This window comes from Leptopilina boulardi, unplaced genomic scaffold (genome assembly GCF_019393585.1).
Source record: "Leptopilina boulardi isolate dan_hultmark-lab unplaced genomic scaffold, ZJU_Lbou_2.1 LbouV2_179, whole genome shotgun sequence".
Taxonomy (NCBI): domain Eukaryota; kingdom Metazoa; phylum Arthropoda; class Insecta; order Hymenoptera; family Figitidae; genus Leptopilina; species Leptopilina boulardi.
The window spans coordinates 639,674-659,403 of record NW_026137728.1 but is presented as its reverse complement, the minus strand read 5'-3'; the positions used below and the strand labels follow the sequence as shown (position 1 = coordinate 659,403).

Here is a 19,730-nt window from a genome sequence, read left to right as displayed (position 1 = left end):
TAGTACAATACCTTTCGGATGGTATGAGCTCAAAATCCCGCAGCCATTGAAGTGTTCTTCCGCGATTTTGCAAAATTGAACTCAATTTGAAAATATTCCAGGTCTCGTCCATTGCTGCACTCTAAATAAAAGTATACACTAAAATCAAGCGAAATAGGAAATCATATCCAACCAAAAACACCATGATAATGAAAACCTATACAACAGTCATGGTTAGACATATTATTTGACTCGCATATAGTATCATATTCACCATTACTCAGGATCCAACGAATTCCGCAAAATACTTTCGGCCATATCCACCCCCTCTCGCCAAGGTTTTTTTAAAAAGAAAAGCGAGCAGTACCTTACGCGGCCGAAGGCCGTGTTTACTATTTTGCGTTTACCGCTGCTGTAGACTCCACCATACAATTTCTGCAAAATACTTTCGGCCATATCCACCCCCTCTCGCCAAGGTTTTTTTAAAAAGAAAAGCGAGCAGTACCTTACGCGGCCGAAGGCCGTGTTTACTATTTTGCGTTTACCGCTGCTGTAGACTCCACCACACAATTTCTGCAAAATACTTTCGGCCATATCCACCCCCTCTCGCCAAGGTTTTTTTAAAAAGAAAAGCGAGCAGTACCTTACGCGGCCGAAGGCCGTGTTTACTATTTTGCGTTTTTCTCGAAAAATAATGACTTTTGGTAAAAAATGCATAAAACATGAAATGTGTGTTTTTTAGAGATCTACAACTTTTGTCTAAAACTTTTTTCGAAATTTTTTGTTTTTTACGAGATAATCGTAAAAAACCATGATTTTATGGTGTTTTTTATGGTTTTTACCATGATAATTAAATTTCCGCCAATTTTCACTATGATTTTCGTAATCAGCGCACCAAATTACGTAGGGATACCAAGTTTTATCGAATAAAAAATTTTAAAGTTAATATGAAATCAGATTGGGTTATAATATCAGTTTCCGTAATTTTCATTGTATTTTAGAAGTTTTTTGCGTTTTTCTCGAAAAATAATGACTTTTGGTAAAAAATGCATAAAACATGAAATGTGTGTTTTTTAGAGATCTACAACTTTTGTCTAAAACTTTTTTCGAAATTTTTTGTTTTTTACGAGATAATCGTAAAAAACCATGATTTTATGGTGTTTTTTATGGTTTTTACCATGATAATTAAATTTCCGCCAATTTTCACTATGATTTTCGTAATCAACGCACCAAATTACGTAGGGATACCAAGTTTTATCGAAATCGGAGGTATGTGCTATTCGGAACTATATCCCTGGTAAATTAAATATTTAACAGTATACTTTGTTTTGTGGTTTTGTTTCCCTAGCTCTAATTTGCCTGTCGAGATAACATTTAAAATGGTAATAAAATTGTTTACATAATGTTGCAATTAACTTTTACACCAGTTAAATAGAAAGAAAACTTATTTGTTTTATATTGTATTAAAAAAAAAAAAATTTTAAATAACAATTTTTTATAAATTTTTAAATATTGCCACTTTGAAGTTTATAATCAACAAAATATTTGCAAGTATACAAAATGGTTTGGAAATTTCAAACAAAATTACAATGAATAAAAAAATTATTAAAATAAAAAAATTTTATTTTCGAAAAATTCTTATATCTGAATCAAAATTTCTATCTCCGATTTTTCCATTCCAATATAATTATGTTTTGCTATTTTACATTATTATATTTTATTATGTTTTTGATTTCTAAAATGAAATTACATAAAGAGAATCAATTCTTTATACAAATTATTGATGTTTAAGTCTTTATTAGATCCATAATATTCAATTAAATCTATTATTGATTTCGCCTAATTATAAAAAAAAACTCTTTATTTAGGTAAAAATATTACTAAACATAACCTAAAAGTTTTGGGAGGGATTCGTTATCAGCGACCCTAAAAACCCCCAAGTATAACAAATGTCAACCGAATCCAACCATTTTTAAAAAAGTCGTCAGCCATATTAGATCCGTCATTTTGAATTTTTAAAATCTGATTTCATATTCGTAATCAGCGATCCGAAAAACCTCCGAGTAACCAGTTATGAGAAAAAATATTGAGTTTTAACAAAAATTGACCACTATTTTGGATCCGCCATTAAAAATTTTTAAAATCTAACTTCAGATTTGTATTATACGACCACGAAAACCCCCGAGTAGCAAGTTTCGAGGAAAAATATTAAATTTTTCAAAATCGACTGTCATTTTGGATCCGCCATTTTGAATTTTTTAAATTTGACTTCAGATTCATATTCTACGACCCCAAAATTATGTTTTGACATTTTACGTTGCTACTGTATAAAAATTAATAAACGATTTTTTAAAATTTGCATTTTTTAAAAAGTTATAAAAAAAAAATGTTAAAAACGATCAAAGTTTTTTTTTACGCACCATTAACATAATTCAAAGACAAGTATGTTTTTGGATAATGCCCGAGCTCAATTTCCTCAACGATATAGAGGAAGTTATAAAAAGTCTTTAAAAAAAATGCATTATACGAACTTTATATTACTTCAACGCAGAATTAAATTTTCAAAGTGCAAGATTGCTTCGCATCAATTACATCCATTTGTAATTAAGGAATAACAATATTGAGATTCATAAAAAAAAAGGGAAGTAGTGAGAAACTTTAATTAAAATTAAACATCAACAAGAAACTGAGAAAGAAGGATGAGAGAGAAAGAGAGAGAGAGGGAGGGAGAAATTCTGTTAAAATTCAAAGTCGAACTTTAGAAATGAGCAAAACCACACCGAATGGAAGTTCGATGTTCGTTTACATTACTCGAAAGTGGACGGCGCCAGTCTGGCTATAAAAGTGTACTTGTGAATATGGAGTGGTGGCGTGCAATTGATATTGACGATGCCAAAAATTACACATCTGCATCTTTAAAGTAAAATGTTTTATGTAAAAAAAAAATCCACAGCAACATATGTTATATTGTTATTGCTGTCTGGGATTTAAAAAAAGAAGAACGAAACAAAACTTGATGTTTAAATTTTTTTTTGCAATTGGTGTTAGTTATGTGTATTCTAATTACACGAACAGAGTAAAGCTTCGTAAATTTTCCATCGTTAGTGGACTACCGAAAGCTGCTTTTATAAATATGCATATAATTCAAACCTTTGTATACGCTATAGTATATATATATATATGTATTTATATATGTATGTATTTATATATGTATGTATGTGAAACAGGCAATCAACACCTACCTTCACGTGAAGTAATTAATCTACAGAATTAATGTTAAATCGAGTGGGAAGTTTCACGCGTTACCAGCATCATGTTCAAAATGAACCCTTCCCTCCAAAAAGTGCACAACGCACACACACACAGTTAGTACCATCTCTAATTCTCACTGCAATATTTCATTTCAGAGGAAATGAGCGTGAAAACTTTTGCAAAGTTTCTCAAGACAAACTTCTTCCCGCAGACATCACAAAAAAAAAAAAAAAAATGCAAAAAAATTGTAGTCATTATTTTTAAAATATCATCTCATTTTAAGTTGTAATCTATATTTAAATGAAATTAGACTTCTTCTAGTCGAGAAAGTATTTTTTTTAAATCTCAGATCAAAGGGATGTAAAACTATTTTTTTTTGAAAGTAATAGAGGAGACTAAAGAGAAAAATCACTTTTTTTAATCTAGCATAAAAACTGTTGAAGTTTCGTTTAATAGATTAATTGAAAGCCTGGAATTTCATCTTTTAAATCAAATTTGAATGAAACATTGATGCCACAACAAAAATCTGGAGTGGGATTACAAATAGCGACAGCGCTACGAAGATTTTGCTACACGTAGCGATTCAAAGCAATTCCCAAGTAGAAATGTGCCACTGGCATAGTACTGACCCAACACTGCCAGTCAGTATAACGGTACTGACTGCCGTACTGGGCCAGTAGTGGACCAACCCTGGCTGGTAACGCTGTCCAGTACTGATTTTGTCCCGATCACCAGTATTAACGTAGTACTAGAATAATACTGGCATAATACTGGCAAAGTACTCATCCGGACTTAAAATCTCACTTTTTTACAAAATGCTAAAACACGCTTTCCAATGCAAATTTCATCCTTATTAGCTTATTACTCCCATTTTTACCACGAACAGGTAATGTGAAGCCAATAATAGTTAATGTTATTTAGAATATATAAAATATTATTAACAATAAATAATTAAAATAATAATTATCATTTATATTAATTAAATTATTTTATTTTTAATAAATTATTTTACAAAAAATAATTTGTGTTGTAAATTTTTTTATTTTTTTAAATTCATAATATTTAATTATTTTTACTTTGCACTTATACTTAATTTAATAATTATTTAATAATTGATATTACACATGAACAAATATTGTACTTTTAACACTTAAAACTAAGAACGAAAAATCTCGCACGCATGGGGGATCGAACCCTAAACCCTTACAACCCAAGTCAGATACGCATACCGCACAGCCGCGCTGGCTTGAAGTGCTGACTTGAAGTAGTTCACCTAATACAAAAGTTTTGATTTCAAAGTTTGTATTATCTATTGATCACGAAAATAAAATGAATTTATTCTTAAATTTTTTAAACTCACAAAATTTTTTCAATTTTTACAAAGATTTAATGAAATAAAACTTGATATCAATTTCAGTTAAATATTTTTAATAAATTATTTTTACCGTAAATAATATTAAAACAGACAAAAATTATTGATGAATTACATAATTAAAAATAAGTTAATAAAAGACGACTGTAAAATATGAATGGTAAAAAATTTTTTAAATTTAATATTTAATTATTAATAATATTTAAAAATTACAGTGAAAAAATTACATTTGCTTTATTTTTAAAACTATTAGAAAAAAATTCTCAACTTATTGTTATTGTATGCATGATAAATAACTTAATGCACATATTTCAATGAGTACTAAAATAACTAAAAAAACATAAATATATTTTATATAGGTATATAATAATACATTACAATTACATCCAAAATTTTGAGGGAAAGTATTCGAAAGAAATTAATATACATTTTTTTAAATAAAAAATCATCGTTTTCTACCTATTGAAATAATTTAAAGACTTTTTCATTTAATGTTTTTTATCACCGACATAGTACTGATTCGGTGTGAATGACAGTGTACTGCCAGTACTGGTTTTAATATTTTTTTACCTCCGACATAGTACTGATTCGGTGTATTAGTCAGTACACTGCCAGTACTGAAAGTCAATACCGACAGCCAGTATTGGATCAGTACCATGCCGGTGTTTAATTACGGCGAGCTACGGATATTTCTACTTGGGAACATTCATTTAAAAAAAAATTTTTAGCTATCGGGTGACTCAAAAAATGGTATCATTTTGATAGATTTTAGTTGGTACAATTGTTTTTCTGTGTACTTTTTTTCTCATATTTGATTTATTTTATAATTTAACAATTTTTTTTTAGAATCAAGAATGTATCAAATTCATAAAGATTTCCCACGATGAAGAAATGAAGCAATTAAAAGAAATATCTAAAAGCCTGACAAATTTTTCAAGTGTAACACTTCAAATCTCAAAAGTTATAAAAAAAAGCAATTCTAGGCAACGATAATTATTCATATTATTATATTAACACTTTTATTTCTAAATTTAAACTTTAAATTTTTTTATAATTAATAATTATAAACTAAATAAAACATAATAATAGTAATAAAGATAAAAAGGAGACATTTATTTCTAATTTCTATCTTTACAAAAAATTAAGAAAATAATTCAACTTTATCCAATAATAATAAACTATTTACTTTTCTTTTTTATATTAATAATTCAATATTTATTGCATTTATATTTATTATCTTTTTCATAGGATTAAAAGTTTCTATTAGACATTGTCTAAAATGGGAAAAAAAATTTAATTTAAAAAATTTTGAAGATATAACCTCGAAAATAGAATTTTTGTTCTCACGCAAGGGTTAACTAAAAAAATGTATACGGCATTTTTTGTGAGTTAAAGAGTTTTTCAAGAAATGAAAATTTAAATCAATTTAATTAAAAAATTATTAATTAATTTAATTAAAAAAATTTATCAATTTTTAAATTTAGGCTGATAAAGAATATCCTAATTTTAAATCTCATGCAATTATTATTTTTAATTCTTGCAATAAGATTAATTTTCTTAATTTTTATTTATTAAATTAAATTATAAAAAATTTATTTCCTTTATAAATTATTTTAACATTAAACTAGATAATTTATTTTTAATGTTGTTATTTATTATATTTATAGGTTATTTACAATATTAAAGTATAATTTATTTCATCACTAGTTAATTATTTTATTTTAAACTAACAGTTGGCAAACATGAAGTTAGAGAATTGATTCCACCTTCATATTGTATTTGTTTGCTACGTAGATAAAATATTTTAGGAAATTGACATGAATTCTATGTCAATGTCCTCATCTAGAGGGGTTATTTTTATATTTTCTTCTAAATTACCATCTTGCAGTTTAAGCTTTGAAGAAACTGTCAACGGTAATTTATTCAAAATAAGCCAATGCTAAAATGACATAGAACGTGGCGCCATCTACTTAACTCATTTTTGCTGCGGATCAAAACGCTCTTGCTGGTTGGATCATTTTGAGCCCGAATTTTTACTCTGTGTCCAAAAAACTTTAGATTGTGTTTTTGATTTCTAAAATGAAATTACATAAAGAGAATCAATTCTTTAAACAAATTATTGATGTTTAAGTCTTTATTACATCCATAATATTCAATAAAATCTATTATTGATTTCGCCTAATTATAAAAAAAACTCTTTATTCAGGTAAAAATATTACTAAACATAACCTAAAAGTTTTGGGAGGGATTCGTTATCAGCGACCCTAAAAACCCCCAAGTACCCACGTGGAAGCGTTACCGGTAAAATCCGCGGAAACTCCGCGGATTTTCCGCAAATTTTTTTTACCGGTAGTTTTGTGCGGAACAAGTAAAAATTAAGCACTAGGAAGTCATAAATGGTCCACCGGGTATCCAGATGAATGCAGGTCAACATCTTTAGGGAGATTGTTTTATTAATTAACGAAAATATTACATCAGGAAATCACCATTGTCTGGATCAATTCAGGCCAACATCTTCAGGAAATTTTACCTCAAATAGTGAAAATAATACACTAGGAAGTCAATAAATTCCAGGTAGATCTTGATAAACTTTTTCTTGGAGGATTCTAGAAACGAAAATTAAAATTTCCAAGAGTTTCTCGAAAATATTTTAACGTCAGACGACTTGAACTTGAACTTGGAAGTTTTACCGACAAAATAGGTAAGTTTATTAGTATGCCCTGTATACAATAGGTGATTTTCTAGTACTTTTTTCAACATTTGAAATTAATTTCTTCGAAAACGATGACTTGAATTGATCCGGAAAGTAGGCTATTTTCTGGTGTATTTTATTACTATTTAAAGCTAATTTTCCTAAAAACTTGACCTGGACCTACCCGGAACTTTCTTAACTTCCTGGTGTATTATTTCCACTATTTGAGGTAAGCTTTCCCGAAGATGTTGACCTGAATTGATCCAGACAATGGTGAATTCCTGGTGTAATATTTTCGTTAATTAACACAATCTCCCTAAAGATGTTGACCTGCATTCACCTGGATACCCGGTGGACCATTTATGATTTGCCAGTGCTTAATTTTTACGTATTCCGCACAAAATTACCGGTAAAAAAAATTTGCGGAAAATCCGCGGAATTTCCGCGGAATCTCTGCGTAATCACTCCGCGGAGCCACTCCGCGGATTTTACCGGTAACGCTTCCACGTGGGTATAACAAATGTCAACCGAATCAAACCAATTTTTAAAAATGTCGTCAGCCATATTAGATCCGTCATTTTGAATTTTTAAAATCTGATTTCATATTCGTATTCAGCGATCCCAAAAACCCCCGAGTAACCAGTTATAAGAAAGAATATTGAGTTTTAACAAAAATCGACCACTATTTTGGATCCGCCATTTAAAATTTTTAAAATCTACCTTCAGATTTGTATTCTACGACCCCGAAAATCCCCGAGTAGCAATTTTTGAGGAAAAATATTAAATTTTCCAAAATCGACCGTCATTTTGGATCCGCCATTTTGAATTTTTAAAATCTGACTTCAGATTCATATTTTACGACCCCAAAATGCTTAAAAGTGTATTTTTTTTATTCAATTTAATTAATTTTGGAAATTTTATTCATGTTTGTATTTGTCGAATCGTGACATTGATGACTTATATCACATATACAGGCGCCGCCATATTGAATTTCTTAAACGTTTTTTTATCAAGACAATTTTTAGCTAATAGCTCTGTTCCGTTTGACGTGGAACGTCCCATTTTTTAAATATATTTTCTTTTTATAGAAATTTTTAAAAAGAACTTTTTATATTGGTTAAAAAAATGTATATTCTTTCAGAAAATCGAAAAATTTTACTGGAATTATTTTTTGGATTTTTTAATTATAAAAATAAAAAAAAATATTTCCTTAAAATATAGTAAGTACATTTTGCTATTAATCATAAAAAGACTGAATATCATATATAAAGTTATAAAATATAGGTCTAAATTATGAAAGAAAGGAAAAAAAAAATATTTACATACTTTATAGGAGGTAATAATAATCTCTACCTATATATTGGTTTCTTATAAAAAAAAATTATTATGCACATGATAAAATTGGATGATAAAAAACAAAGAAAAATGAAAATATTTATTTTGATCGTTAAAATTTATTACATTGGATTTAAAGGTAAATTTTGTTGCGCGCGTGAAAAAAAATAATATTTTATAATTTTATGCGTTGGCAGGATAATTATTAGTTTCATATTTCGAGGAAATGATTATCTTATCGCAAATAAGGTGAACTGTTTATGTTATACTTCATTAAAAGCTTGAACTTCAAGATATACTATTTTACCTGTTGAATCACTTTCATATAATCTGTAATTATAATTATGCATACATAATAAAAGTACTTTAACGCAGTATTTATACAAATTGCAAAATTAGACGATCGAATTTGTAAAAATTATACAAATATAAATTTTAAAAGAAAGAAAATAGAAAACAAAATATTATTTTTCGATATATTAACAAAATTGAAATAATAATACATAATAATAAAGTTTCCACACAGTAAAAATTTTCAATAATGAAAAAATTTATAGTAGCATAACAAAAATGTTTTATTTCAAATAAATCATAAGCTTTCAACTGAAGAATGGTGAAGATTGTTTATTCCTGAACCTTTGCATTGCTTTTATTTATTTATTTTTTTTTTTTTATTTAGAAAACTTTGCATTATGTTCTTTTATTTCGACAAGTTTAAAAGCGCTTGGAAAGTTTCACACTAACTGTTATACACGACTTCATTTTTGTGTCGAAATAAAAGAGTAGAAAAGAAAAATTTGTTTACACTCCTCCATCAATAAAAGAAAATAGGTATACATTTTCTCAATGGCAAATAAAGTTAGTATTTATCAAATTGTGAATACCACAAATTTATATAGGAATATAAATTCATCATATTGGAAAAATTAAAACAAGAAATAATTTGAGATATCTTTCATAAATATGTAGGGGGAATAGTGTCAGGGTTGGACACAGTTTTGGTTTTTTGTTTATAAATATTTTGTTTAGATAAATTCAGTCAATTGTGGTATATGGGTGTAAAGATCTACAAAAGAGGAACACATTTGCTGTGGACCGTGAATTGATTGGTCCAAAATTAAAAAAGTTATAAACATTTAAAAAAAAAATCTAGTCAGGGTTGGACTTTTCAGTCAGAGTTGGACACTTTTTGAAAATCGAAACGCATTATTGGTAAAAACGTAAAATAACATTTGCAATGTTTTTTATTCTTATTTTTTCATGTTTATCTTTACTTATTGTTTACAAATTGTAAAGCTTCATAGGTTTAAAAAAGGAATGAACTCAAATTACAAAAAATAACGCTTTATTGTTTCAAATAACTCAATGAAATGATGAACAAAATTTATACAATTTAAGTATTATTTTTCTAATATCTTTGGCATAATTTTGCACTGAAATATCAATAAAATAAAATTTATTTGTATATTTATTTATAAATTGTGTCAAATTCATAATTAATATGGGTGTCCAACCCTAACTGTATAAAGTGTCCAACCCTAACTAGAAGCATCATTTTCTAATTGTGCTAACTATAACCAGACATGTGTCGCGATTCGATTTTTCCCTTTATTTTTTCTTAAATTATGTACCCCACAATACATTCAATAAGCTTACCTTGCCGAATTCTTGCTTTTTTTTACACATTTTTTAGGTTTATTCACAAGTCAAACAAAACTTTTTTTGTCTCTTCGATTGCACCGAAGTCACAGGAGACGCTACTTTTGATTCTCAAAAAATGTAATGCCACAAAAAGTTAGGTTACACTACTAGAAGATTCGTCACGTACGCACACAGGTGGCGCTAGTGTTCTTATTTAAAAAAAGCCAAGTGTCCAACCCTGACAAGTGTCCAACCCTTACACTATTCCCCTAATAAAAGTTTACCAAAAAAATTCAAATAAAAAGTGAAATGGTGATAAAATTAATATTATTTTATTAAAACATTAATGAACTGGAAATTAATATTGAAATTTCCAAAGACGCTGACACTCAAACAAAAAGATGGCTATATAAATATCTTCAAACTTCAAATTGACATAAAACCGGGATCATCAAACATTTTATATGGGCTTTGGCTAACCCGCAGCAATAGAAGTTTCGAGCAACGGCTCAAAAATATAAAGAAACCTTTCTGAGTTTTTATAGGAAATCTTGATTTTCTTGGAAAATCGTTTCTATCATAAAACGAGGTCAGGGTTATTTTCAGAGTGATATTGAATAAAACGTGAAAATATTTGGCATCCCATAAATTTCGAAACAAAGGAAAATAAAGATAGAAACATACAAATTAAAAAGGGATTTGAAAAATTAATTCTTAAATATAGTTAATTCTAAATAGTTTACAATGTCACAGTGTAAACTTGTCGCAATGAAATGCAATACAATTTGTCTATATACTATTTTTACAAATTTGATGCGAACAACTTTGATTTCATCAACAATTATAATATGTAATAACACACTCGTCTAATTTCAGATTTAGATAAATTTTGACTTTGTATACCATGTAAGATTGAGAATAGTTATATATAATTCATAGTTATTTCGAACTTCTGATCATTTGTATTGTTTGCTTTCCTTTCATCAATTGGTGTAATTGGTGGAAACTCTCCCAAGTTTCGTACTGGCGAACAACTGATGCTGCGAAATGGTTCGGGTGACTAATAATTCAAAGTTCTAATTCAAATACAACCTTTGATGCTTAAACCTCTAGAATTACTCAACAGAGACTGCTACTTAATATTCCAAAGTAAAGTAGTTATATACCTTGGTATATATATATACACATATACATTTGCGATGCGATCAGGTTGAACTTTGACGTATAAAAGATTGAAAAAAAAAATAAAAAATAAATATTGATTTCCGTTACATATACCAAATTCAATCAAGTTTAACATCAAACTTGAACATACTTCCTGATCCTGATGCGTTAATCTCAGAAATTGAATCATGTTATCACAATTTGCAAGTGATGAACACGATTTTGAGTAAACAATTAATACTTCATCGACAGGCATGTCATGTTCAATCAATGTATATTTGTTACTAACACAATGTTACACATAAATATTGTTTCTTCATTTATTCCCATGAAAATTGTGTAAAGGTGTGTGAAATATTTTAAATGGAAAAAAATTATTCAAATTTTCGTAGACTACTTTTGGACGAGGTAAATTTTTTTTTTTATATAAAATTTTACTAAATGTCCTTAAAAAATTAGAAAACATTATTGAAATATTAAAAAGGAGTCATAGAGTTTTCTTGGGTTTCTATAATTGTTTTTCTATTTATCATGCACCAAAATAAAGGAAAAATTTACATATTCTTCTTAAAGTTTGCTTTAGTTATACTAATAATACTAGATTTTTGAATCTTTATAGTTAGAATAAGTCGATTTAATATATTAAAAATTTGAAACTAAGCGCGGGAAAAGGAAAAGTATTTTTACATTCACACGGTACCTACAGATGGCTCTCGAGTCGCAGACAACGTATATTATTGTGTAGTGGGCTTAATATAGCAGTGGGGTCTCCTTATACTACTTCGTGGTTTTCAATAACATAACACAAACAGTAACAGAGTTCACTTTTAAATTTTTTCCCACTGTTTTGTAAGACAATATTATAATTATTGCGAATAAAAATCATACAAAAAGAAATTGTTTTATTTTTTTTAGAAGAAATTGCTTAAAATCATAAATTTTCAAAAATACGTTAAAAGCTTTCTCCTCTCTGCAAAAGCAAAATTTTTGATAAAATATAGAATTTTTTTCCTCACATCTGTCGATAAATCTAGCATACAAAACACTTTAAATGTCAGGTGTAAATTTCATGTTGACTTATGTTATTTTAATAAATTTTTTCCCATAATTAGACTGTGTATTCGTTAATTCTACCGGTTAAGGAGGTTTAACCCATTAACATAACCTTAAACTAAAAAGTAGTTTTTAACAGAACTAAAAATATATTTAAAAATTATTACACCCAAATTCGACAGATCCAATTGTACAATTTTGGAAAAAAATAATTTTGACTTAAAATTTGTTGTAAAATAATAATTAATAAACATTTTGTATTTTTTCTAAAAAGTTAGTGAACAATTGTAATTTTTATGCAATTCTTACAAACATTTTGCTCTTTGAAAGATTTTCTATAATTCACAGGCCTGCAAAATTTATCTTTTTTCAGTTTCTAGAATGGCTGTACTTGTTTCTTATAGTTTTTTATGGGCTGAAAACGAATCTGACCTTCAAAATGCTCCATCACGTCAGGATTTTTAGTAAATGTAGCCTAAAAGGTCAAAATATGGCCATTTTAGCCATTTTTGATAATTTTTTTTGGGATAAAAATTTTTTTTTTTCAATTTTCGACGAAAAGATCGCATAGTACAACTCTTTAGCTTTAAAACCCATTTTTCAACATTATTGTTACACCCAACGATTCTTTAGATAAGACAGTTCTTGGGAAAAATATTTTCTAAAAAATCTTGTTTCTACCTTATTGGCTTGAAATTTGTTACTCGGGGGTTTTTGGGGTCGCTGATTACGAATCTGAAGTCTGATTTTAAAAATTCAAAATGGCGGATCCAATATGGCGGACAAATTTTACAAAAAATGATCGAATTTGCTTGAAACTCGTTACTCGGAGATTTTCGGGGTCGCTGATTACGAATCTGAAATCGAATTTTAAAAAATTCAAAATGGCGGATCCAATATGGCGGACAAATTTTACAAAAAATGATTGGATTTGCTTGAAACTCGTTACTCGGGAGTTATCGGGGTCGCTGATTACGAATCTGAAATCGGATTTAAAAAATTCAAAATGGCGGATCCAATATGGCGGACGAATTTTACAAAAAATGATCTAATTTGCTTGAAACTCGTTACTTGGGGGTTTTCGGGGTCGCTGATTACGAATCTAAAATCGGATTTTAAAAATTCAAAATGTCGGATCCAATATGGCAGAAAAAAATTAAAAATTCATTGTATTCGCTTGAAATTTGTCACTCGGGGGTTTTGGGGGTCGCTGATTGCGAATCTGAAGTCAAATTTTCAAAATTCAAAATGGCGGATCCAATATGGCGGACGTATTTTATTAGAAATTGTCGGAATACCTTGAAAATCGTAACTCGAGGGTTTTTGTGGTCACTTTTACAAAATCTATTGTCAGTTTTAAAAAATTCAAAATGTGCGATCTAAAATGGCCTACATTTTCGAAAGAATTTTAATAGAATTTCGTTTCTCTGATATTTTTGAACCAGTTAAGGCTGGCTATATTGGATCCGCCATTTTGAATTTTTAAAATCCGACTTCAGATTCGTATCAGCGACCCCGAAAACCCCCGAGTAATAAATTTCAAGCCAATAAGGTAGAAACAAGATTTTTTAGAAAATATTTTTCCCAAGAACTGTCTAAAGAATCGTTGGGCATAGCGTATATTGCCGTAACTGAAACTGTTAATTTAAAAATGTCATAAATTTTTTTTAAAAAATCGTTCAATAATTTTGAAAAATGGGTTTTAAAGCTAAAGAGTTGTACTATGCGACCTTTTCGTCGAAAATTGAAAAAAAAAATTTTCTATCCCAAAAAAAATTATCAAAAATGGCTAAAATGGCCATATTTTGACCTTTTAGGCTACATTTACTAAAAATCCTGACGTTTTGTTTGTTGAATTTTATTAAACATATTGTGTTCAAAAGTTAATAAACAAATAAAATGTGCCATTATTTATAAAAATTAGATAAAAATTAGAATTGTTCACTAACGTTTAAGAAAAAATACAAAATGTTTATTAATTATTATTTAACAACAAATTTTAATTTAAAATAATTTTTTTCCAAAATTGTACAATTGGATCTGTCGAATTTGGTAGTAATAAATTTTAAATATATTTTTAGTTCTATTAAAAACTACTTTTTAGTTTGAGGTTATGTTAATGGGTTGAACCTCTTTAATTTGTAAATTTTTATACTTTACCTCAGGAATATTAATTTTAAACTCTAGATTTGAAATTGAACACTGTTGAATTTTTTTTAAAAAAATTAATTCTACTTTTTTAGATCGTCATTCATTTAATTGTACACAGACTAAAAATACATACAAAAAATTAAATAAAAAATTGTTAAATTCTTACATCATTAAAATGGTTATTAGTCATTGTTAAGCTAGATTATTTAATTCATTAAAAAAAAGACGTAACGCTCAAAATTTTGTTTCAATCATAATTAATTGAATAATCGACAAAAATTATAAAGAACATTTATTTTATTTGACAATAAAATTCGCATTTGCTTTTTATTTAAATAACAATTATTCTAATGAACTAAAAGCTCTATTTTAATCAGTAAAATATTCACTATTCATTTATAATTAAAAGCCATCGATTAGTTATGTGCAGTTGAAAAGTTTAAAAGAAGGTTAAGTAGATGATGAAACTTGGTTGATCTTAACCACAAGAGGAAGAGCTTAATTTAGGCAATTAAATTTGAATAGCCAAAAAGCTCAAAAGTCTAAAAGTCAGCTATATATGTATATACATATATATAATGTCGAGTGTAATTACGGATTTGAAGAAAGAGCGGAACAAATGATTTTTCATCTCAATTCACGCTTTATAAGTGCAACATTTTTCTCTTCTTTTTTTTTTGATAGAGGATATATTTGGAGTTGGCACACAGTTGAAAATGAAGGATTTAATTTTTACTACACGCTTCTTTTCTTTGTCCAAGTGAAAAGCCTTCTTATATACGAAGAGAACTTGATTCTCATACCACTGTGAATCGCCTTCACCGCCCGAGAATAATCTAACGCCTTTGTCCATAGACTTTGTCAAGACTTCCTACTGAATATATATTCATTCGAGCCAGAAAAATACGACGTGAACTTTTTGTCAGAATTTTACTTTTTAAGATAAAATATTTTTCAAGTTTGTCTGCCAGTAGAGTATATCTGTATATATATATAGAGAGAGAGAGGTATACATTTGAGAACTTTGGAAACTAAGACTTTATAAAATTTTGCACCAAAAAGGAAAAAAAAAATTTTTATTGAAATTTGATTTATCTTTAAAGAATTTCCTATATATATATAAAAAAAATATTTGAAAAAAATTCTTGCGAAAGTTGTATCTCAACGTTTATTTATAAATTGTAAAACTTTTTTTTTGTTTTCATTTTATGAAAAAATTGCACCATATATATATAGAGGTAAATTTATTTTTTATTTATAAAAATTATCTGTTTTATTGATTCAGTTTTAGCAATTTAAACTACAATTTTGAAAATAAAATAACGAAAACAAGCAATTATTAAAAATTGTTAACTTTTTTCTGATATATCGAAAAACATTTAAAAAAAATAGGTCAACCGATATGTTTTCAAAGTGTCTATTAATTACAATTTTTTTTTTTTTATCATAAAGAAATATTTAAAACTAAATTTCTTCAAAAAAATTAGATTTTTGGTTTTTCTAAAATTTGTATTTTTAAAAGATAGATATCTTCTGAAACTAAATTCAAAAAAGGTATAGAGAAACGGATAATTCAATAAGTTTTTTGAAAAGTCAAGAAAAAATATAATAATTTACAATGTATGCGAAAATTTTTCTTAAAATTAGGTTTTTAAACTATCTGTATAAATATATTATCAATATTTTGTAACATAAAAAAAATCAAATCTAAAATTCTGTAAAAATTGGGATCATAAAAAATTTCTAATTTCTAGAATGTCAATATATCTCCTACACAACATTAGATGGAAAAAGTTTTCCAACTAGTCAAATTGATGCAGTATGAAAGCGTTCATAAAATTGTTACATCATATTAGAACTTACATGGAAATTTGAAACTAAAAATATATTTAAAAAGTTACATTACTAATTTTTTTTAAAAAAAATTTCAAAATTTTCTTAAATTACAAAAATAAATTAATTATAAATTCTGTAGTATAAATGGAAATTTTATCAAATAATAATTCAAACAAATGAAAATTCTATCTAATAAAAATTCATTAAAATGGCTATTCCCAGGTGGAAAAGTTCTCGCTAGTGACTACCGGTAGTCACTACCGCTAGTCATTACCGCTCCCGCTACCGGAATATTCACTACCGGCAGTCACGACAGGTAAATTTTCCTAGATTACCGGTAGCCACTACCGGTAGGCACTACCGGTAATTTTTCCAGGACTACCGGTAGTCACTACCGGTAATTCTTCCGGGACTACCGGTAGTTACTACCGGTAATTTTTCCGGTACTACCGGTAATTTTTTCGTTACTACCGGTAGTCACTGTCGGTAATTTTTCCGGTACTACCGGTAATTTTTCCGGTACTACCGGTAATTTTTTCGTTACTACCGGTAGTCACTACCGGTAGTCATTACCGGTAATTTCTCCGGGAGTTACATTCAAAATTTATTACCAAATAACAAATTTTGATTGTAACTCCCGGAAAAATTACCGGTAGCTACTATCGGTAGGCACTACCGGTAATTTTTTTGGGACTACCGGTAGTCACTACCGGTAATTCTTCCGGTACTACCGGTAGTTACTATCGGTAATTTTTCCGGTACTACCGGTAGTCACTGTCGGTAATTTTTCCGGGACTACCGGTAATTTTTTCGTTACTAGCGGTAGTCACTGTCGGTAATTTTTCCGGGACTACCGGTAGTTACTACCGGTAATTTTTCCGGTACTACCGATAATTTTTTCGTTACTACCGGTAGTCACTATCGGTAATTTTTCCGGGACTACCGGTAGTTACTACCGGTAATTTTTTCGTTACTACCGGTAGTCACTACCGGTAATGACTCCTGGAAGTGACTACCGGTAGTACCGAAACAATTACCGGTAATGACTACCGGAAGTGACTACCGGTAGTGGTTACCGGTAGTTCCGGAAAAATTACCGGTAGTGCCTACCGGTAGTCCCGGAAAAATTACCGGCAGTGCCTACCGGTAGTGGCTACCAGTAGTCTAGGAAAAATTACCGGTAGTGACTACCGGTAGTGAATATTCCGGTAGCGGGAGCGGTAATGACTACCGGTAGTGACTACCGGTAACTTTTCCACCTGGGTTATCTTAAATTAAAATTTGAAGAAATAAAAATTTTGTAATATAGAAAATTGGTTTAATGAAAATTCTGCAAAATAATAATTCGAAGCAAATAAAAATTTGACTGAATAAAAATTATATATATATATATATATATATATACTGAAATTCTATTAGATAAAAATTCATAATTAAGTTTTAGAACTTATTCATGCGTTCCTAAAAAATGATTATTATGGATTCTATGTAATAAATAACTTTCAGACGATTATATAATTAATCAATCAGATGCATTTTCAGTTATACATCCATTGTATAAGTTTCATGCGCAGAAATCATTATAAAAGCATCATTAATTACATTTGACACTAGACACTTATAACATGGAGACTAATTGCAAGAAGTCCTACGCGATCACATCGATCTAGGTAATATGGATTAATCAGCTCCGCAACCCTGCAGGCAATGCAAACGTCGATATGTCAATTTGCAAATAATGAACGCAGATATCTACTTCGAAGTAGTACTATACTCTTCGATTTGCTTTTTTTTTTTATGTGTCGAGAGAGAAATTTGAAAATCAATTATAATTTCAAAAACATATAAATTCGATATCGAGTAAATATCTTATTATTTTTTTTTATTTATATATATATATAGGTGCAAACATTTAACGAAAATTCAATAATTGACTGGATATCAGATTTAATAAAATGACATTTTATGAGCTTTTTGGATTACAGTGATTTCCATATTTTTTCCATTAAAAACTGATTTATTACAAAATAAATCAATTTTTAATGGATATTTGTTGTTTTGTAATTTTATAAAATTACTTAATATACTCTCTAAATCTGATAATGTAAAATTTCACTTATAAAAAAATAAATTTTATTATATAAATTAGACGAAATATTAAAAAAAAAATTTTTTTAGGTTTAAAGCAATGTTATTTGGCAACCTTGCACCATTCTTGCTGCAAGCTTACCGTGTAAACTTACTGAGCAATCTTGCGATAATCTTATTGTGAAATCTTGCAGTAACCTTACACTGCAATCTTTCGGTAAGCTTATCATGCAAGCTTAGGTCAGGTGGAACATTTTAAGCTTGCGGCAAGTTTGCCGTGCAAGGTTGGCAATATTGCGCGGCAAGCTTCCCGCAAGGTTGCTGCAAGCTTACGTGCTATCTGGGAATAATAATAATGATTAATAAAATAATAATATTAATGATAAAATAATAATAATAATAATATAACCATGGGGAAATGACAATATTATATATAAAAATTATTTCATTGTGATTCATGAAAATAAAATTTTTAGTAGATATAAAAATTTATTAAAGCATATTTCAGTAGCGATATGAAAGTTTTATTACATTTTTTTTTCGTGTCATCTCGGCTTTTTGCTCTTCAATGTCCTTTCATTGTATATGTATATATATATATATATATGGAGTGTAGAAATGTTAATAAAAACAAATTGTACATTAAGAATAAATTATACTTTAACAGTGCAATATTTTATGCATGATTGCTAATAAAAGTTAAGCACTTCAACTTTTGTACACACAGGTGTAAAATGTGAATATATTGTCGGAACTCCCAATCGGCTGAAAACTGTTCTAGTTGTAAAACTGTAATATCGTCAGTTCAACTAGTGCTAACCTTTACTGTCCTGAATATCAAACTAATACTGATAGTGGTAGTAAATATATGGTCCCCACACACACATATGTATATATATAGTTTTTAATATATATACTTTTTTATAATTACTTTTTTTTATTCTTTTTGATTTGACGAACAATTTTTTTCCAATTTCAATATTTTTTTCCAATTAATTTCTCTGCAAAATTGATATAATTGAAAATAAAATAAATTTTACTGGAAAAAGTTTCAAATATGTAATATGTTTACATTCAATAAATATATATATATTATGAAACAAATTATTGTATTCAACATTTTTTTTTAAATTACCAATGTAGGATAAAATATTCTAAATATTATAT

The 19,730-nt window shown here is 28.2% G+C and overlaps 1 protein-coding gene across 1 annotated transcript in view; it reads left to right on the top strand.

Annotated features, from left to right (window-relative positions):
* Positions 1–19,730, top strand: part of LOC127277765 (cell adhesion molecule DSCAML1-like) — a 92,265-nt gene that overhangs the window by 51,531 nt on the left and 21,004 nt on the right. The window lies entirely within an intron of this gene.